Genomic DNA, 8,557 nt, shown 5'->3' with positions numbered 1-8,557 from the left:
ACTTTAAAGCTAATTGTCAAAAGTTTGCAGTATATTTTAAAAAGGTCAATTGTATTTGGTAGATTATGAAGGCGTACAAAATTTCGGGGACTGAAAAAGCGAACCTTGTGCTAAACTTGGTTCCAAAACTTTACAGCTATCAAAGGCGCTCTTGGCCATCGACGAAATCAAATTAACATTTAAATTTTAAAATATAGTAACTGGAGGATGTAGTTGGACGCAGAATGAATATTAAAGCCCATACAGAAGTAGGTGGCATTTTGTAAACCTTTCGAATGAATCGAAATATACTGGCTGAAGGTTATAGTTATACGTGGAATTAATATCGAAGCCCGTACAGAATCAGATCGCGATACTTTTTTTCCAAAATATCGGGTATCGGTATCGGAATAAACTGTCAAATATCGGACATCACTAGTTTTAACAAAACTGACCGGTATAGGCATCAACCTGTTTATTTTCGCACCAAAAAAACAGGAGTATAATTCCAACGTGAAAACGCCCCATTGGTCAATAAAGCCCAGTCTCTCCCGAATTCGACAACTGGTTAAAGGGTGGGAATTGCTTGCGTTGTGCAAACACCAAAGCAAGGCCAAACAATAAATCCCCACTTTTGTTTTTGTAAAACGACGCCTCCTACTGTTGACTGGCCGAGACGTACTTAACATTCTTTCGCCACGCCGGGGGTGTTTTATTACGCTTTAATTGCGCGCGTTTGGGGGTGCGCGATTTACGTCAGGATGACGTCAAAAGATGGAATGTTTGCCTCTTGACAATGGAAAACAAATTGTTGACAGACGTAAGGATATAACGCTGTGTTAAAGTTTCGGATAGGCTTTTCATTCGCTTTTTAAGCATAGGTTTACTGTTTGACTTTCAATTTTTATTTTTAATAGTCAATGTACAAAATCTAACCATTAAACTCCCCAAAAAGGGGGAAATTTCAGATTTAAAGTACATTTCGCATACAATTCAGTTCTTGGTTAGATTTACGTTTTTATTCGTTTTAAGAATTACCAAACCCCATATAGAAAGTAGACAACATTTGTAAACTTTTCGTATAAACCTTTATTATGTGTAACGTCAATGTTACCTACTTTTGTATGGGCTTTACAGTTTAATACAGCTTACAACAGACATTTTAGTTAAGTTTAAACTTGTTTCTTCGAAGTTTGAATATAAATACACACAAATTTCCAGTTGATAAGACTCCCAGATTTTAAGAATAAATATCAAATGCCAATGAAAAGTAGGTAACAGTGTTAGATTCTTCAAAACACAATATACTTTATTATAGCCTTTAGTGTTTAATTTTTTACAAAAGATCTACAGCACTCATACAAAGGTTTTTTTTAAAGTTCATATACAAAAAAGACAGATATATCAACAGTTAGTCAAACTTTGGTGTGTAAACATCACATCCAACAAAGTTCTTTCACGGCGCGTAGTAAAGCGTCGCCATTCATTGATTCGCGCTCCATTGTCAGTCGCGATTGTTTCCCATTGTGACGTCACTGGAAGAAATCGTGTGCCACGTTACGAGATTATGTGACGCACGTGAATCGCTGGTGCGTGGCCGTTGCGCCGCGTTGTTTTGCCCGTGGGTTTATTTTCACCGATAAAATTGGCGGCTGGGCGAAATTCATGGCAAAATCTCAGCGCAAAAAATACAAATTTTATGCCGTAAAGTAGATTTCCAAATATTTCGCTTTGATTTAGAACCTGAACGATATAACGTCACTAACTAGTAAAGCAGCGTAATACACAAAAAAAATAAGTAAAGCTTATAAAAAACTAAAAGTTGGCACCTGAAATAAATTTCTTGACGAGCAAAATGTCAGTGAATAAAATACAATTTTTACGTCACGCGGATTGAAGTGACATTTCCGACTACAGTTCGTTTTAATTTAGAACCTAAACGAAATCATTTTAGTAAGAATATGAAATGCCCATGTAGTAAGTAACTTTTGAACGTTTCGAATATCTATTTATTTAATCTGATGTTGAAAATAAATAAAGAGATCTTCGAAACGTTAGAAAGTTACCTACTTCTATATGGGAAACTACGTCTAACTTAAAACCTTCAAACATTATAGACAAAAAACTTAAATTTTCTTTCTTGCATTTTCCCGGGTTAGCTACTCCAGACAACTGGTATGTGCGTTTTAAACACCAGCATGTAAAAATCCAGCGTTGCGGTTTTAACTCTGTTCAATTCAAAGCTCAATCGTGACGTTATTTTAGGGGCGTTGCCCTGCCATCCGCCTCAAGCTTTTAACGTAACTACGTGGCGTATTCTTGTGACCAATCATGCGGAACCGAGTCGTATAACTACGTGCTAAAAGGAAGCTATATTTCCTGTCTTGTCGCTTCAAGTCAAAACCGGTATTATCCTTCCAATTGAGCCGCGCTAAATCGTTTGAACACTTTTTGGAGTTTTTGATAGTGTTGTAAACAAGTCATTATGAAGTAACTTAAGTCCTTCTTAGGACATTTTAAAACTAAGTCAAGGTCTTGGCCTAAAAATCTTAAGTCAAGTCAAGTTATTTCGCCCAAAACACTTAAGTAAAGTCCTGTCATTTTGTCCAAAATACTTGAGTCAAGTTAAGTTAATTTTCAAAAAAACTTAAGTCAGGTCAAATAATTTTGCTCAAAAGACTTAAGTCAAGTCAAGTCATTTGAAAACAGTGACTTATGTTCAGTCAAGTCATTTCAACACTGAATTTTGTCGCCATTTTTTTAATGCTTTTTTTCCATAAAAAGCTTGTTTTTATGCCGTTTATCTGTATATATATATTTGTACATAGCACCTTTGCTACGTTTTCTTGCACTATAGTTTTCAGAGCGATTTTTTTTTGTCTAAAATCAAGTGCGTCGCGTATGCTTAGGTTTACCGAAACCAGTATTACTGATTCCCCTTTTTGGTTTGTTTTTGCGCTATTTGGTTTTGTGTAATTTTGGGCAAATCAATATCTTAAGAAAATCAGGTGGTTTACTGGCTCTATTTTAATTGCTTTTATTGTTACTTTGACCTGATGAAGCACGGTTGTGCGAAAGCTTGTCGAAAATACAATACAATTTGTCTTTATATAGTGCCACCTGATTTCCAGATTTCGAATTGGACAAGTACGTCTACCAACAAAAACTGAGAAAATTGCTAATACTTTTTTTTTAATTTTTGGGTAATGTATATATAATACCAGAATTCGAATACTGTCAATAACACTTTTTGCCCCAAATTGAGAACATTGTTGTAATTTTGCCATGCGCTTGTTTTTATTATTTGTACATTGTGATTTTGCTTTGCTTACGAATCCTTGAAAAAAACTAAAACGTGTTCGTCTTTCGCTTTTGTGTTTCGTTGTTGTTGTTTAAATGGCCCTCCGCAAAAGTTTCTTCCGTGCCAATGTGACGCAATACTCTGCATTGTGACGTCACCATTGCTGTGTGTGTCAGCGTCGCAAAAAACCGTAGCAGAATAAAAGCACCTGCAAAAAAACGACTGTATATGCACGAGCTTGTTGCGTGTTGATTTGCATATTAAGAGACTTTAGACTCGTAGACACCTGGTCAGCAGAATTTCCTTGTGAACAAGAGTTTGCGGCAAAGGGCGCAAAACTTCTTGCTTGCTAGAAATAAATGTTTCGTAATATTCCAGCATGAGAGACATCACTTAACTATAAAGCAGCGCTGCTGGTTTTAGAAGTTTTAGCGTCTATATTTTTTGTTGGATTATGTTAGTGCAGGGTTTCTTAACCAGGGGTGCTCGAACTGTTCCAAGGAGATGTAGTGATGCTGAATCAGACACAGAAAATACATTTCTGTAATTTATTTATTTGCTCAGTTAAATGTGCAACTCACATTTTGGTAACCGTGTTATCAGATGCTTGTATAAAAATAAAATTACAACGGTTTTTATAATTTAAGCAATTATAGAAGAGGAAAGTTTTTTAGTTTTTTTTTTTTTAGTTTTTTTTTTTGAATATAGCAGCATTTTTAAAGGCAAAAACTCTGGGTAAATTGTATGATGATTTTAAAGGGGCGCATCAAGTTTTGTATAGCATACAAAAGCAAATTTTGTATAATATATGTATTATATACAAAAAAACGTGCAAAAAGATAAAGACAAAAAATTAGGTATGATTTGGCAGTCTTGCAAGTGTTTTTGTTTAGTGTGACGAGTACAAATAATTAGATTTCGTATTGAAAAGTCTTTGGAAAACCCTATGTTTTTTCCCAAGTCTTTAAATAGTCTCTGAATTTATTTTATGTTCAGCTTGAGATAAATGCTAAAAGAGGCCGTTGTAAAACCAGTTTTTCAGCTATTTGTCATTGTGTATGCTACTTTTTAATTCTACACAACAAAAACGTTGGCGATCCAACTTTAGGTCGTTGAAAAGCTGTAAATAGTGTTTAAAGACGTTTTAAAGTTGAATGCGTTGAAACCTATTAAAGTAGAAGCATTTTCAGAAATGACGTCACAAAATTACGTCATACCGTGACATCTAGAAGTTAGGCCACGAAATACGTCAAAATGTTACGTCGCAAAGTTGCATCTAAACGTGACGTCAAAAAGTTACCTTAAGAACATCACACAGTTCGTTTATTTTAGTTAAAGTTGTAGATTGGAGAGTTGTTACTTTAAATAAAAAAGCTACAACGATGCAATAGATTCGCGCAACGTAAAAACGTTTTTCCAAATTAGATCATTTTAGTTTTCTTAAATTATATTATAAGTGAAAATATTCAATTCTTAAAACACAGAATTTGAACTCGATAACATGGGTAACACTAATTTATGGAATGATGAATGGTCGGAATGGTCGGAACGCACACAGTATTATTATTAAATATAGTAACACTTGACCCACCTTCACCCACAAACGTTAACCCACACCCTACCTCAAATATTGTGCGTTGGTTTAATAATTGTTTTAACGGGGCAACACTTAAATTAATGAGCGTTCCGACCATTCCGACCATTCATCATTTCGTAAATTAGTATTACCCGATAACATTAGCCTATTCACAATCAATTTAGTTTAAATCGCAAATTATTCTTATAAAATATCAATGGTAATTGCGCTAATTTTTATACGTTTTAGCATAGCCATGTTTATTATTCTGTAAAAAATCCAAAACTGTCAACATAAATTTGTTTCGACTGGCAGACTACAAAAGGCCGTTGGACAAAGTAATATTTTTAGTCAAATCCGACGTATAGATTAGAACTATAATAGATTACACAAGCAATTCACAAATTTGATTGGAATTAGAATTAGACGTATTTGCAGAACTAGAACTAGCCGTATTGCTTGGTTAGATTAAATAAGAAAACTAGGATTATGTAGTTGTCCAAGTCTGTTTGCCACGTTTTCTTAATGGCCTCAAGCAGTGCATTGTTTGTAAGATAACAAATTAAGCTGCATATTGCAATAGGCAGATACTGCAAGATAAGACTGTTGCATACCAGGCTGTGCGGCGTTTTAATAGCCTGCTGCTAATTCAATTACATTGCTTTGGTATTAGTTGTGACTGCACTAGTGGTTTTGGATCTGTGTTAGGGTTTTAGGTGGACGTTTTGCAGAGTCAAGTAGCGTAAGAAATTTCTAGTCACAGCAGGACAGCTTTCTGTGTATTTCAAATGATGTTAGTTTGCTAAAAGGCTTATTTTGTTGAGTTTTTGATATTTTCGTGGCAATGGTGACTTGCCATGTTATTAGGATCGTCTTTAAAAGCCTTTACTTCATAAATTGTCTCTTATTATCATTGAAATTTGTTTATTGTTATCAGTTTGGGAAGCTTTAAGTTTAAACAAATATAGACGGTTAGATGTGAGTTCTATATATTCTTTATTGTATTTAAGGGTGCAACTTTCGTAGCATGTTTGACAAAAAAATCCTTTTTCGAATAACAGCCCCGATTTATCTGTCCTATAAATATACGAATAAAATGTCAGTGCACATTTTTTTTAGAATAAAGGACATCAGTTCTCCTAAGGCGCACTATTTTTAAATCCATATTGTCTTTCTATTTTTACCTATAAAAAACGCTACTGCTTTTGCCCTCGACACATAGTAAATAGCAACGTGCAATTTAGCACATATAAGTTGTAAAACCATGAATAGGCTGGCTTACGACATTCAGTCAAACGACCTTGCGTAGTAACAACTTTCAAGCATGTTACGTCATCCGCATATCCCCCGACCGTATTGACACGCTTGCGTCATAGCTAATGACGTCAGACAGGGTTTCAATTTGGATTGGAACGTGCAGCTAGTCTCACGTTCGCTGTACGGGCTAAATTTAAAACGGCTGATCCAATCGATTTTCAGTTTTCCTTAGCGCAGTGTTTCGCAACCTTTATTTCGCGGCGACCCAACTATACTAAGCTTAAGTTTAACAGCGAAGCTTTGTCGACCCAATTGCGTCTTTACTGTTTTTCAGGCTTAAATTGAACACAACACAAACTAGATAGTAGCATTAATAGAGTCAAATATAAATGATATGAGCATTGACTCCGTATGAAAAAATGACTTGACTTTATTAAAGTCTTTTGGACAAATGACTTGAATCGGACCTAAGAACTTCGTGGCATCATAAGCAGCTAGAGCTAGACCATGTAGCCTACAGCTTAATCGTGCCTTCCAACAGCTTCTAAGCCACTTCTAAAATGGTATATGGCGGGCTGGCGGCCTCAATGTCACAGACACGAAGCCAGACAGACACCTCAGCTGAGTTCTAGCCTAGTGTACGTGCGGTGTTGCATGTCTAGAGTGCTGCGGCCACACTTTAAACGCCCTGTCTAAGCGTTCTTTACTTCCAAGAAGGACGTGCAAGCATGCATGACACACCCTCTCTGTTAGACCGCTTCTCAGTTCAAAGAGTTCGATTTTAGTTTGGTATATTGCAGTGGTTTCAAACTTTTTCAGCTAAAAGCATTTTTGTTTCTTGTGGACCTGGGTCGGCCTGAAATTTTTAGACCTGACGTCATATTTTGACGTCATGAAACAAGTACTTATTACGAAGCTTACAGTTTTCGGAAGAAATAGTGTAAAATAAAACTGTAGTCTAAATAATTTCAAGAAGTACGCGTAACGCGCTTAAGCGTCTTTTTCAGTTAATGGACCATGTTCCCCCAAGGGTTCATGGAGTTCAGTTTGAGAACCCCCGGTATAGTGTCTGTGCTATTGGTGTATAACATTGGTACTGTTTTCATAAGTTAATCAATTTTTATATGATAAATTAGCTGCTATGTTAACGATAAATTTCGTTTTTGCACAAATTGGCCATTCAAATTCTTTTCGAATGTAAAAATGCCACAAGTATTTCGATATTATAATAAAAAGGGGTCAATTTAAGCGAACATTTCCATTACGCAAACGTTCAGCAATATGTTATGCAAAGTGACGTCAATTTTGATGACGTCAAATCGTCAATGTCATCTAGATCGAGAAAGGCACCTTTTAACACATACACGTGCAGTGAAGGTGGTTTCACTACATCACAAGTCTTTCCGACTGCTTTTTGGACCTTAGACTCTGAGGTAGCTCAGCCATTTCTTCTTAAGAATTTCTTGCCTAGGTGAGAATTGCGTCATCCAAGTTATGGACAGTTCGCCTCGTTTTACTACGTATTTACTACATTATGTTCTTAACAGGATTTTGAGTCTCAGTTACAGTTAACCAATAGATGGATCACTTTTATAAACAAAGTGAAACAACAATGGGGAAATTTAGGACAAAGGCCATTGTTGGGTAGTTTCGTTTGTTACGTACTCACACGACAAAGGATTTCACGCAAAATCTTTTCTTAAAGTATAGGAACATAACGTCCATGAACTTAACAACAATATACGATTGGAATATCAACATTTTAACACAACCTAAATTTAAGAAGATGTTTTCTTTGTAGATTCAAAAAATATATACATTTAACAGCAAAATATCCAAACAGTACGCAGTTACTGAAAGCTAATTCAGTTATACTGTACCGTGTGGTGCATTAAGCTTTATAGATCGATCTATTTATGATACGAGGCCGCTTTAACAGTTGTGACTGAAAAACAAAAAGCGCCCATAAAAATCAAACCGATTCCTTGTCAGCAATTGTAAAACAAAGATGCAACGTGGCAAGTCAAACATACGTGGATTCTTTCACTTAAATTCATCTCTACCAAGCGTCCGTATGCTTTATTACGAGTACTTTCTCCAAATGCTTCTCATTGGCCAGGTTTTTGGGGCGTTTTTCCTCCCAACAATCATGGATTTTCAATAAAATGGTTAAGTAATAATGTCAACATAATTCCAAATAAAATTCCCTCACACAACATATACTCTGAAGTGTTTTCTGTTTACCAAGAAAAAGTGCAGTATCCGTCGTACGTAATTGTTTAAATAAGTGTTATAATTCCAACACTGTTTGTTTTTGGTTGCGTAACCATTTTTTCTCTTACTATAATTCGTACAGTCATAGTGGCTTTTATTTCGCTGTACGCTGGCTCTCTTCTGATTGGTCACAATTCTAGGCGTCGTCCCGATAGAGCTTTAAAAAATGC

The sequence above is a fragment of the Ascidiella aspersa genome, chromosome 5 (genome assembly GCF_963924565.1).
Source record: "Ascidiella aspersa chromosome 5, kaAscAspe10.2, whole genome shotgun sequence".
NCBI lineage: Eukaryota > Metazoa > Chordata > Ascidiacea > Phlebobranchia > Ascidiidae > Ascidiella > Ascidiella aspersa.
The sequence above is the reverse complement of the archived record's forward strand: the minus strand, read 5'-3'. Positions refer to the sequence as shown.